This window comes from Trachypithecus francoisi, unplaced genomic scaffold (genome assembly GCF_009764315.1).
Source record: "Trachypithecus francoisi isolate TF-2019V2 unplaced genomic scaffold, Tfra_2.0 Lachesis_group21, whole genome shotgun sequence".
In the NCBI taxonomy this organism is placed as follows: Eukaryota; Metazoa; Chordata; class Mammalia; order Primates; family Cercopithecidae; genus Trachypithecus; species Trachypithecus francoisi.
In genome coordinates this window covers 31,630,875-31,643,919 of record NW_022681467.1, presented here as the reverse complement: position 1 = coordinate 31,643,919, position 13,045 = coordinate 31,630,875, and the positions used below count along the sequence as shown (strand labels likewise).

The following is a 13,045-nucleotide window of genomic DNA, read 5'->3' as shown; positions in this document are numbered from 1 at the left end:
GAACAGAGGGAGCTGGGGCAAAGACATAGGAAGCACTGGGCATGTCCCAGGAGCCTCAGGAAATTAGTTCTCGCAGCCCTCCCCTTGGCACTGACCCACATGTCCAGCTCTGAACAGAGGCCACCTTGAGCTTTCCCAGATTCAAAGGCACCTTGCTCACTTATGGTGAGTGGAGACGGAAAGGGAGAAAGGGCTTGAGCATTTGGGCATGTGGTCGGACAGAAGGGATTCAAGGGGCCAGAATGCAGGCTATGTCCAGAATCTCTGAAGGTGGAAGATGCTTAAGGGGAAGGTCCCCCCAGTGGTGGGTGAAGCCAGGGAGGAGCAAGGAAAAGGACAAAGAACTTAGACTAGGCAGCAGGAGACCTGACTTCCAGAACCACAGATCAAAGCTGCATGAAACCTTGGGATTATCCTGTCCAACCCCCATCTTGTAGCTGGGAAAACTGAGGCCCAGACAGAGGGACAGGTCTATAGCCCCCGACCACCTTCACAGCAAAGCCAGCAATGTGCTGAGAGGCATGAGAGACCAGCCCTCTCCACCCAGCTCTGCCATTGGCTCCCTGGTGACCTTTCTGTAGACATTAGGCTCCAACTCCATAAAACAACCCTGAAGACAGCAGTTCTAAAGTTTTACGGGTTGTGACTCCAAGACAGATGGTGCCTGTGGATCCTCTCCTGGGGACAATGCACACTCTTAACATTGTGCATGCCATTTCAGAAGTTCATGAACATCTGAGACCAGCCTTCTACAAGGGCAATCTGAGAACCATCTGTGTCCCAATCATCTCGATGGGGAGTCTGTTACAGCAGGCTGCTTCCGGGGCCCCACCTCAGATCTGACCACCCCCCAACCCGCCAGCACATGGAGCAGCTGGGTTTGAATCTCTTGGGTGAGTCCTGGAAAAAGAGTGTTGGCTTTTGTTGTTGTTGTTGTTGTTGTTGTTGTTGTTTTGTTTTGAGACAGTCTCACTCTGTCTTATCTCAGTTTACTGCACCCTCCACCTCCCAGGTTCAAGCGATTCTCCTGCTTCATCCTCCCTAGTAGCTGGAATTACAGGTGCATGCCGCCATGCCCAGCTAATTTTTGTATGTTTAGTAGAGATGGGGTTTCACCATGTCAGGCTGGTCTCGAACCCCTGACCTCAGGTGATCCACCTGCCTCAGCCTCCCAAAGTGCTGGGATTACAGGCATGAGCCATGGCACCCGGGTTTTGTTTTGTTTTTTAGCATGCTCACCTTTGTTGCTCTCAGGGGGAACAAAGTTTGAGAAGCCCAGCCTTAGGGAACCCTAGAAGGGAGGGGTTGGAGTGGGGTGCTAAGCCGCTCCACCTTTTAGCTGTTTCACAAATTGAACTTCTGCTTCCTTGCCTATGAAGAGTGGCTCTGCGGATAGAAGTTTCAAAGCCACCACTCCTTCACTAAGGTCCCTTCTGACTGAGCCACCTGCTCACGCAGGCAGGTGGCTGGGCTGGGCCAGGCTGACCAACATAATGGTCTCAGTTGGGGTGGGTGGAGGCTCAGCAAGCTGACTGCAGTTGCCTAGATTCCTGAGTGACACTCTGAGACCAGCAGCCCTGCTTGGGAGGGAGTCTGGACTCCTGGGCTGCACTTAGAGTGAGAGCAGGTTTCCTATTCCTCCCTCTCTCCAGGCCGCCTCCCTCTGGCCCTCAGGCCAGCTACTTCTTTTTCTCTTCTGGTAGATGTATGCCTCTGAACCTAGGTCTCCTGGCTCCAGTCTCTACCTCCCTCCCCACTTCTTCCAGAGTTCCACCCGTCACTGAGCCTGCAGCATATCCAAGCTCCCAAGCACCCTTCTGAGGAGACAAAAGTAATGCTCTTTGCAGATGATATGCTTCTTTAAGTGGAAGACTTGATTCAATGAAAAATTGAGGTGGCCGGTGACAAAACAGTAACTAGGAAAAAAGGCAAATACCTTCAGATGGACCCTGTCACCACCCCTGGCACTGATGCAGTGTCTCTCCTACAGGTGGGCAGCTGCCTAGAACCAGATGGGCTCAGAACCCTGGCGGGTCCCAAGGCTGATGCTGTAGAAAGGCCAGTCCCGGAGGTGCTGGCAGAGTGCAGGCCTGGGAGGGAAGATTCCTGGATTGGAAGTCATGCTCTCAGAGTAAAGAATTTGTTCTCCTAATTTGAGCAAATGCATGCCCCTCTGTGACCCCTAAATGCTCCTGCAGGCCCCATCACAGGCAGTATAGGAAAGACTCAAGAGTACCGGTGGGCTTCGGACAGATCTAGATTGAAATCCCAGCTGTGCCACTTGCTGGCTGAGGACTATGTAGGCCTTGGGCAAGTTATTTAGCCTCCTGTAATACGATGGGGATCATCATCTCTGCCTCGCTTGGTAGTTGTAAGGATTAAGACATAAGGCATGTAAAGTGCTTAGCACACGGCCTGGCACATAGTAAGCCAATAAACATATAAGTCACCACAGTGAGCCTCTTATGAGGAAGACTCTAGACTTTCTAATTCTAGGTGGCCTCAAGCAAACCCAAAACCACCCACCTAAAGTGGGCCTGGAGACTATCTTTAGACCTCTAATCTGGAGACAAGGTGGGGAGAGGGAAGAGGAGAAAGCAGACAGAAGGAAGAGAGCAAACTGAGAAGAGGGAGGAAAGGAAAGAAGAATCAAGGGGCCAAGGAGGGGCCTGGCTTCCCCAGTGTGGGGGGAAAGGAAGATGACTTGCCAGAAACTGCCAGGACAGTATAAGCCCTCTCTCTTTTCCAGAGCCTTCCCTAAACCCACCAAGGCAAGGCTTAGAGGGACAGGACCTGCGGAGAAATGCCACCCTGGCTGTCAATAGGGACATTGAAGCCTTGGGTTACATCTAGACTCCAGAGCCCTGCATGGTGGCCCTCCCACCAGAGTAGGCAGAGATAGCCATAGCCAGAATGATAACAGAACAACCCACCCATTCAGCCTGCTCACTCAGAGCCCAGGGACCCCTTTCTTGGGGTTCTAATTCTGACTTAGCAGAACACTCTCCTGTTGCATCCTCACCTCCTGAACATGTGCAGAGCCCACTCCAGGCCTCTATCTGCCCTGAGCTCCTGCTTCTGGGCTTAAAGTTGCAACTAGGGAAAAAGCACTGTTCAGACTGAAGACCGGAGCCACAGATAAGGTGTTCCAATTGCCACTGACCAGCTGTGTGACTTTGCGGGTGTCACTTTTTCTCCCTGAGCATCAGTTTCCCTCCTCAGGCTAATGAGGGCAATGGCAAGGACCATCTCTAAGGTCCTCCCAACTCGGACAGAGGCGACACTTCATGGGACGCCTCTGAGCACAAACAGGCAAAGAGGACCTGTCTCAGGAGAAGAGCAGACTGGGCTGGGCTCTGAGGAGAATGCAGCGGATATGGCAATGGCCAAGGGTTATTATGATGATGATTATTATAATTAAAAATCACAGCTACAAGCCCTTAAGCAATTTACAAAGAGCTTTCTCATTATCTCCTGGGATCGCAATTTGGTGAAGTAGGCAGGGCTAGATGATGATTATTCACATTTGATAGATGAGGAAAGTGAAGAAGATTAGGTGACTTGTCTAAGCTCCTAAGTACAAAGAAGGGAGAGCTGGAAAAGAAGTAGTTATTGAGTGCCTACTGTGTACTACCTCATTAGGCATGCTCATATCTGTTATTTTGATCAAGTCTCACGATCATGACACTACTGTAGGTGCTACTGTCCTCATTTCTTTTTTTCTTTTTTTTGAGATGGAGTCTTGCTCTGTCGCCCAGGCTGGAGTGCAGTGGCATAATCTCGGCTCATTGCAATGTCCACCTCCCAGGTTCAAGTGATTCTTCTGCCTCAGCCTCCTGAGTAGCTGGTATTACAGGTGCCCGCCACCACGACTGGCTAATTTTTGTATTTTTAGTAGAGACGGGGTTTCACCATGTTGGCCAGGTTGGTCTCGAACTCCTGACCTCAGGAATGATCTGCCTCAGATCACTCAAATTTGAAATGCAAATCTGATCAGGTGATCCGCCCATCTTGGCCTCCCAAAGTGCTGGGATTACAGGCATAAGCCACCATGCCCGGCTTACTGTCCCCATTTCATAGAGGCTCCACTGCAAAGCCTAAATTTGGACATAGCCTTCTGGAACTAAAAGGTCTGCACTCCTCCCCATCTTCCTGCATGTACTGGGTTGAACAGTGTCCCCTCCCTTCCCAAATTTATGTCTACCTAAAACTTCATAATGTGACCATATTTGGAAATAGGGTCTTTGCAGATGCAATTACTCAAGTTCAAATGAGGTCATACTGGACTAGGGTGGGTTCTAAATCCCATATGACTGGTGTCCTTATAAGAGGAAATGAAACCGAGAGAAAGCCATGTGACGACAGAGGCAGATGCAGCTGCAAGCCAAGAAATGCCAAAGATTGCTGGCAACCACCAGAAGCTACGAGAAAGGCAGGAAACAGATTGCCCCAGAGCCTCCAGAAGGAGCCAACCTTGCTGACACCTGGATTTCAGACTTCTAGCCTCCACAAGTGGGGGAGTAAATGTCTGTGCTTCAAAGGTATCTGGTTTGTGTGCTTCATGACAGCACCCCTAGGAAGTTAATATACTGTGCATCCTTTGAGTAGCAGACCTAGGATCCTCAAACTCTGTTTTCCAGATTTCCACTCATTAGGCAGCTTTAGAGGTTAAAGAGGACCCGGAGGCTCCTCATGAGAAGTCACTCTCACCTCTCCCGTACCTTCCAGGGCCAGGCTGTCCTGAAAACAGGCTGAAGATAGGCTTACAGAGGAAAAAGCTTCCTAGAACAGCCTCTTCTAGGTCTCTATCCACCCCAGTGGGGTCTCTCATTGAGCTTGTTTAGCAGCCTGTGTGTCCAGGTCTCCAGGTCAACAGTCCTCCCCTTCCTCCCAGATCAACCATCCTCTGTCACCACCTGGAGAGCTGTGTTTTTGAAATGCAAATCTGATCCTTCTTGGTTGACTTACTCCTCTTCCCTAGCTCCCTGCCATCTGTAGGACTTGGTCAGGTTCTTTGACCTACGCTAGATCTGCCCCCAATCTTCCTCTCAGCTTTATCTCCAGACATTCACTCCTCCACCCTCATCCCCACCACTCACCACCTCCTATTCTAACTATGTGGAACTATTTGGGGTTCCCCTAAGAAGCCATTCTGCCTTTGCACATACTATTCCAAACACCCAGATGGTAAAATCCAGCCCAAACACCATCTCTCTCCTCCAGGAAGCCTTTTCCTCCATAAGCAGCCACACCCTGGCAGCTTGTACACTGTCCTTGCAGTGGTATTGCATCTTTACATATCTGCTCCCACCCCCAGCCTGTGAATACTGCTAGATTCATTTCTGTTTTTGTAGGCCTAGGGCCCAATACAAAGGCCTTCAAGAATGTTGAGCTGAATTGTGGAGTAGCAATAATGGTCATAATAGTTGACATTTATCAAATGTTTCTTATGCAATCACATTATGCTAAGCATTCCAAGGATGTTATCTCATTTAATTCTCAAAACAATCCTATGAAACAGATACTAGTACTGGTCCTGTTTTACAAGTAAGGAAATGAGGAGATGGAATCACTTGCCCTAGTCCCCCCAGCTAGTACACGGCGAACCCCGAATGACTCCAGAGCCAGTGCTAGTAACCACTACCAAGTATGCCATCCATCCCAATACCTTCATTTTACAGAGGAGGACACGTGACAAAAGGGGAAAGTGATTGGCCCTCAGTCACATAACAAGGCATGGACCCAGATATTTGGATTCCTCTTCCAATATTTTTCCTCTTCTCATTCCAGTACAATCCTAATCCAGGAGGACACAGAACCCAAGCTAGGCTGTGTCTCCTGAGGAGCTTCTACCTGCCTCCACTAGAGCAGAGCCTAGCATGGGCCTAGACCCACTGTGAGTGCTCAAATCTACGGCCATAAGATTGGAGATGCAGCAGTGAAAAAGGTAAATCAACTTAAGAAAAGGCCTGCTTGGATTATAGATTGTCTGGGCTTGAAACGAAACTTTGAGTATCATTTAGTGCCATCTGCCATTTTATAAATTAATTCAGTTTGACAAGCTTATTGAACACAAATCATAAGTCAGGCACTGTGTGGGACACTAAGAAGACTAGTAAGCAAGTTCCTGCCCACATGGCATTTACAGTCTAGTAAAGGGACACTCAAACAACAAATACAAATTCTCACAAGCCCTATGAGACACAGAGAGCTCTAAGAATGTGTAACAGGGAAAACTCACTTGGCCTAGAGAGTTGGCAAAGGCCCCCCGAGAAAGTGACTACTGAGCTGAAATATGAAGAGTGGGAGTTAATCAAGATGAGAAGCAGGGGAAGAGTGTGCTAGACAAAGGGAATAGGATGTGCAAAATCCCAGAAGCAAAAGAGCTCATGGTGCCTAGATGAACTAAAAGGCCAAAGTGGCTGTTGTCCAGAGAAGCGGGCAGGAACTGGATGCTGAAGGGCCTCAGAGATCAAAGTAAGAATTGGAGAAACTGAGCAGATTAGGGAAACCCCTCGCTCAGAACCTGGTCCACAGCACACTGTCAAAGAGTCATTGCATTAGTCACTGAAGGAGAGACTTGTCCAAGATCACAAGACCTGGGACTTGAAAGCAGAATTCCTACCTACCAGGTGGGGCCTGAGGGCTATTTCAGACACCTATGTGAGGGTCGGGGAGACTTTCCAAGTGTTTCAATTAATAGATGTTTCCAGCTGGGTGCAGTGGCTCACACCTGTAATCCCAGCACTTTGGGAGGCCGAGCCGGGTGGATCACCTGAAGTCGGGAGTTCGAGACCAGCCTGACCAACATGGAGAAACCTGGTCTCTACTAAAAATACAGAATTAGCCAGGTGTGGTGGCACATGCCTATAATCCCAGCCACTACAGAGGCTGAGGCAGGAGAATTGCTTGAACCTGGGAGGGAGAGGTTGCGGTGAGCCGAGATCGTGACATTGCACTCCAGCCTGGGCAACAGGAGTGAAACTCCGTCTCAAAAAAAAAAATAGATGTTTCCTGGCTCCCTGTCTCCACCTCTCTTGAGCTTCAGAGTAAATAAGAATTACCTGTGTTTGTTAAAACATAGATTGCTGGGCTATACCTCCAGAATTATCAATTCCTAGGTCTTGCGTGAGAACCAAGAAATTGTATTTTTTTTTTTTTTTTTGAGATGGAGTCTCGCTCTGTCACCCAGGCTGGAGTGCAGTGACGCGATCTCTGCCCACTGCAACCTCTGCCTCCTGGGTTCAAGTGATTCTCCTGCCTCAGCCTCCTGAATAGCTGGGATTACAGGCACGCACCACCACGCCCGGCTAATTTTTGTATTTTTAGTAGAGATGGGGGTTTCACCATGTTGGCCAGGCTGGTCTTGAACTTCTGACCTCAGGTGATCCATCTGCCTTGCCTCCCAAAGTGCTGGGATTACAGGTGTGAGCCACCATGCCCGGCCAAGAAATTGCTAACAAACTCCCAGGTGACCCTGCTGCTGTTGATGAGGTGAAAAAACCACAGCTCTAGACTAGAGTATATCAGTGGGGAGATGAGTAGTGAGGACAGTAGACAGGGTCTCTGGGGACTAGAAGGGTGGATTCCTGAACCTGGGTAACAACGAGACAAACTCTAGCAATCTGAGAAAGGGAAGGGTCATCAAACCCCAAAATCTAGCTCACTAGCTGCCTAGCCAGGGAAACCAAGGCTTAGGGAGTTTAGTCTCTTTCACGTAAAGAAGCTTAATAAAAAGTGTCGGGTGAAGAGATAAACACATGAAGGGGTTGGCTAAAGTCAAAAGAAGATCCCAGGCTGGGCATAGCAGCTCATGCCTGTAATCCCAACACTTTGGGAGGCGGAGGCAGGCAGATCCCTTGAGGTCAGGAGTTTGGGACCAGCCTGACCAACATGGTGAAACCCTGTCTCTACTAAAAACACAAAAATTAGGCCGAGCACAGTGGCTCATGCCTGTAATCCCAGCAGTTTGGGAAGCCGAGGCGATGGGAAGCCGAGGCGGTTGGATCACCTGAGGTCAGGAGTTCAAAGCCAGCTTGGCCAACGTGGCAAAACCCCGTCTCTACTAAAAATACAAAAATTAGCCGGGTGTGGTGGTGGGCGCCTATAATCCCAGCTACTCAGGAGGCTGAGGAAGAAGAATTGCTTGAACCCAGGAGAAGGAGGTTGAAGTGAGCCGAGATCATGACATTGCACTCCAGCCTAGGCAACAAGAAAAAAAAATTAGCTGGGCGTGGTGGCTCATGCCTGTAGTCTCAGCTATTGAGGTGACTGAGGCAGGAAAATCACTTGAACCCAGGAGGTGGAGGCTGCAGTGTGCTGAGATTGTGACACTGTCTGCACTCCAGTCTGGGTGACAGAACAAGGCAAAAGATCTCTGGCCCAGACTCCAGAGCTCATGAACTCCAGTCCAGCTTTTCCCAAGTCCTGGGATTCTGGGATTCAAGGAGGGGACAGCAAGCTCAGCTTTCCCCAGCCTCTGCTGCCTTTGGCAGGGAAACATTTTTAAGAATTGCAGAAATCTACTGCTGGCTTCCAGTCCTATCACCCATCCACCTTCCTCCCTTTTACACTCCCAGCTCCCTCCCTTTCCACTCTGAATCCTGTGTCCTGTATCCTGGCAAGCCAAGCAGCAAAGGGGGAGGTGACATTACCGGGAAGAACTGGAACTAATGGAAGAATTCTTGCATTTGGATATCCTTCTCTCTGAACAATTTCTTCCTCCCATAAGACTCTACTTTTCTCTACCCTTGTATCACAGTCAAAATCCAACCTACCTACATTTCAGTACCGGTGTCTGAAACCCACAAAGCCACAGACTAAATTCCCAAACTTCCTTTTCACACAGTTTTTCAAAAATAGCGTGGCCCTGGACAGAATGTTTCTATCCTATTCCAGTTGGCAGCAAAATGCCACTTCTCTGCAAATCCACATGCACAGACTAATATACAAACAACTACACATACATAAAAACAAATATACCAGAACTTATAAACACACACACACACATATACATCATGAGATACACATTCACTGTTCACTATACACCCAAATGTACAAGAAGTACACAGGGAGGACACATGCACACAGACTATAGATCTAGAAATGCTTGCACGCACCAGTATTTGAAGAAAGGGGTAGGGACATACCCAGAGACATCTCTTTCAAAGTAGGGAGGTCTCCTGAGGAGGGATTCCTTGGAGTGAGGAGCTGGCCCTTTAAGAGAGTGATTCTCCCTCCTAGTCCTTTCAGGGCACCTGAGCTTCTACCCACCTACCTTCCCACCCACCCACAGCCCTGCACGGGTGAGACTGGGCGCACAAGCTAGGTCTGGTGGGGGACTAGGGGGAGGCCAGAGGGAACAGGTCCCCTGGCCACAACAGGAAATGAATCCCTGAACTGGCTGGTTATCAGTCTGGAAACTGCTGTTGCTACCACCACCACCCCGCACCCACCCACATCCACACACGAGCGCGCGCGCACGCATACACATACACACACGCACACACGCACACGGGCTTCAAGCAGGACACGCCCTCCGCTCCAGCTCAGGTCAGAACGCGGGCTCCGCTGTTAGCCCAGTTACCCCCGGCCCCCGGGGTGTGGCCGCCCACCTGCCAGCAGGGAGTCTCCGCCCGACGGGAAGGGACACCCCCGCCGCCGCCACCCACCGCCCAGGCCAGCTCCCAGCGACGGCAGCGCCTGGACCGCCGCCCCCACCCCTTCCTCCCGGCAGTGCGAAGACAAAGCCGCGCACACGCACACGGGGGCTACACGGGGCTACGCGGGCGCACACCCGCCCTCACACGCGTACACACGGGAGTCACACTGGCGCGCACACAGCGACACACACACACCCGCCACAGGCTCCAGCCACAAGCGAAGCCACTGGCACACGCCCTCACCCAGAGGTGTACACACTGCTACACATTCGGACACACCCTCTCACAGACACATTCATCGACAGACACACGCAGACACACGCACCCTCACCCAGATACGCACGCACCACTCAGTCCAGACGCGCGAAGACACGCAAGGCACACACCCTCACACACGCACACACAGATGCACACACGCACGCGCACACCCAGCAGCCGCTCGCACGGATCCACGGGCACACGCGCGCTCACACCTAACACACACCCAGAGACTGGAGCCCCGATACACAAACCCGCTCCAGTCCCGACACGCACGAACCGAAACCCGCGGCTCCCAGAGCCGGCCCGCCGGCCTGTCAGTGCCCGAAGATCGGGGATTGAGCCCGCCGCCCTCGGCGGCCGCCCCACACGCACACGCGGGACCCGACGCGTCGGGGTCCCGGGGACGCGGAGGGGGACGGCGGGGACAGCTAACCTGGCGGCGGCGGCGCAGCTTCCGGGCGGTCTGGCTCGAGGTCCTGGTGTCCGGCGGCTGCCCCGGCGGGCTCCGAGGCGCGCTAGAGCTGCGCAGAAATGCCCCACTCGCTCGCGCGCTCGCTCCTGCTCTCCCTCCCACGGCGCTCAGCCCCCTCCTCGCCCGCCCCCCACACCTCCTCTCCCTGCTCCGCCCCGCCCCGGCCGGCTCCCCCGAAGGAGGCGGCGGCGATCACGGCCCCCCAAGCAGCAGCGGGCGGGCGAGCGAACAAGCAAGCAGCGGCGGCGAGCAGCCAACACCAGGGGAGCGCCGGAGCCGCCGGAGCTGTGGCCGCGCGCCGGTCCCGGGGAGGGCAGCAGAGGAAGGGGCTGAGCCCTGCGAACCCTCCCGGCGCTGGGGGCTCGCCGCTGGCTTCCCCACGTGGGCCCGGCGAGAACCTGAGCCAGTGGGCTCAGAGGCCCGGCGAAGAAGAGGAGCAGACCCCACCCGGGGCCCCCACCTCCTCCCGGGTTCCCGCCAGCGCCGACCTCGGTTTTCACTGGCTTAGACTTCTCGGCTGTGTGCCCGGTGCCCCGGGGTAACCCCGCGGCCCCGCGCCCAGCTCGCCGACCTCGTCTACCTCCAACCGGGACCTGGCCCACGCCCACCCTCCTCCACGCCGCGCTCCCATTGTTCCCGCGGCCAGGGCTCGCGGAGGATCGCCCAGCGCGTTCTAGCCCCTCGCAGGTGGCAACCTCTGGACTCTGGGGGCTCTCCAAGGCCGAGTCCCTGGCTCTGGGATCCCGACGCCCACCCTCCACAAGCCCAAACATCCCCAAAGTATGGGCTTTTCTAAATTAGCGTTATAACCACCTTATAGGCACTCCTTTAGGTACTGCTTGGAGTACACACTGAGGCTAGGAGAGAGGAGGAACTAACCCGTGTTCAGCGAGCCCAAGATAGCATCTGGAAGAAGATGGGGCAGGGATAAAGTGTCTGCCTTCTACAGATAAAGAGAGGAATTCCTGCCCTAGGGCTCCTGGGGCAGGGCCAGGCCCTCCAGAAGTGCCCGGAATAATGAGCCTGGGCCTCCTTTGTTAGATGCTAAAGGAAGAAACAGAAGGAAGAAGCAAATGTCACTCACTTGCCAGGGTTTTACTGGAAGTCAGGACATATGCAAAGGCCTACTAAGTAGCTTTCACCTACTTGTCTCACTTACGTGGCAGCTGGGATTATCCCATTTTGCAGATCAGGAGCCTATCCTAGGTCTCCCCTCCAGGAAGCACAGAGCCAAGATGAAGCCCAACAATTCTGGTTCTTCACTGTGGTCCACGCCTCAAGTACAGGATACTAAGAGCAGGTGCAAAGTGAGCAGCAGAGAACATAAGAAAGCAGGAAGGAGAGGCAGGGTTTGGGCCTCCAAGGACTTACACAAACTAAGGGAGGGCACCACTAAAGGAACTGAGGCCCCAAAGCAGAACTGAACATGGCTTGTCCAGGAAAGAAGATTATGATTAACAATAAGAACTGATAATAACTCACTTGTTAGGAACACTTACTGTATTTATTGTTCTAAGAGCTTTATTTGCATTAACTCATTTAATTCTCACAATAACATTAGAGGTTATTCTTCTTCCCACATTATGCATGCTGAAACAGAAACACAAAAGACATCACATAGCTTCTAAAGTGTCAGAGCCAGGATCCAAACTTGGGAAGCTGACTCCCAAGCTTCCGTTTTTTTTGTTTGTTTGTTTTTTGTTTTTGTTTTTGTTTTTTTTCTTTTTGAGACAGACTTTCACTCTGTCACCCAGGCTGTAGTGCAGTAGTACAATCTTGGCTCACTGCAACCTCCACCTCCTGGGTTCAAGTGATTCTCCTGCCTCAGCCTCCCGAGTAGCTGGGATTACAGGCATATACCACCACGTCCAGCTAATTTTTGTATTTTTAGTACAGACAGGGTTTCACCATGTTGGTCAGGCTGGTCTCAAACTCCTGGACTCAAGTGATCCGCCCACCTCCGCCTCCCAAAGTGCTGGGATTACAGGTGTGAGCCACTGTGCCCAGCCCCAAGCTTCCACTTTTAACAACCACAAAACAGACAGAAGAAGCAGCCTTGAATGGGAGGCAAAGACATTTGAACTACTAGACCACCCAACTCAGCAGGACTCTTTTTTCTTTTTTTTTTTTTTTTTTTTTGATGTCTTCCGTGTTCCTTGTAGGTACCTGGTACCCAGCACAATACCTAGGATATAGGTCTAATTTGTTAAATGACTGCACAACTGCCGCATGGGGCTGGAGAGCAGGGTGCCACATAGCGGGCTCGGTTGCAAGCCTCTCTGTTCTGCTGGGGATTTTTATCAGTTGGTTTTAGATGAAGCAAAGGAAGGTATGAAACATTGATCAAATCTACTGTTGTCATGAGGTTGGGAGGGAAAGTGAACACTCTGGAAACCAGAATCAGTTTCTTAAAGCTCTCAGCAGCCTTGGAGGCCGAGCTGGAACTCAAGATGACATGCCTCAAAGTAAGTATAAACTCCTGCACTTAGGTCCAAACCAGAGCAGTCCCACAGAACTTTCCATGATAATGGAAATATCCTGAATCTTTGCTGTCTGATATGGTGGCTACTAGCCCTCTGTGGCTATTGAGCACTTGAAGTGTGGTTAGTCCAACTGAGGAAATGCAAAATAATAATTTTATTTAAGTAAT

At 51.6% G+C, this 13,045-nt stretch overlaps 1 protein-coding gene across 18 annotated transcripts in view; it reads right to left on the bottom strand.

Annotated features, from left to right (window-relative positions):
• Positions 1–11,002, bottom strand: part of EPB41L1 (erythrocyte membrane protein band 4.1 like 1) — a 141,417-nt gene extending 130,415 nt beyond the window's left edge. For 4 of the 18 annotated variants that reach the window (XM_033186303.1, XM_033186306.1, XM_033186297.1 and 1 more), the window contains exon 1: positions 10,357–10,651. The gene's annotated coding sequence lies outside the window, so the exon portion shown is untranslated. Of the gene's footprint in view, positions 1–10,356 lie in introns of all 18 variants that reach the window. The other 14 variants (XM_033186285.1, XM_033186288.1, XM_033186291.1 and 11 more) reach the window with 10 other exon arrangements.
• Positions 11,003–13,045: the final 2,043 nt, after the last annotated feature.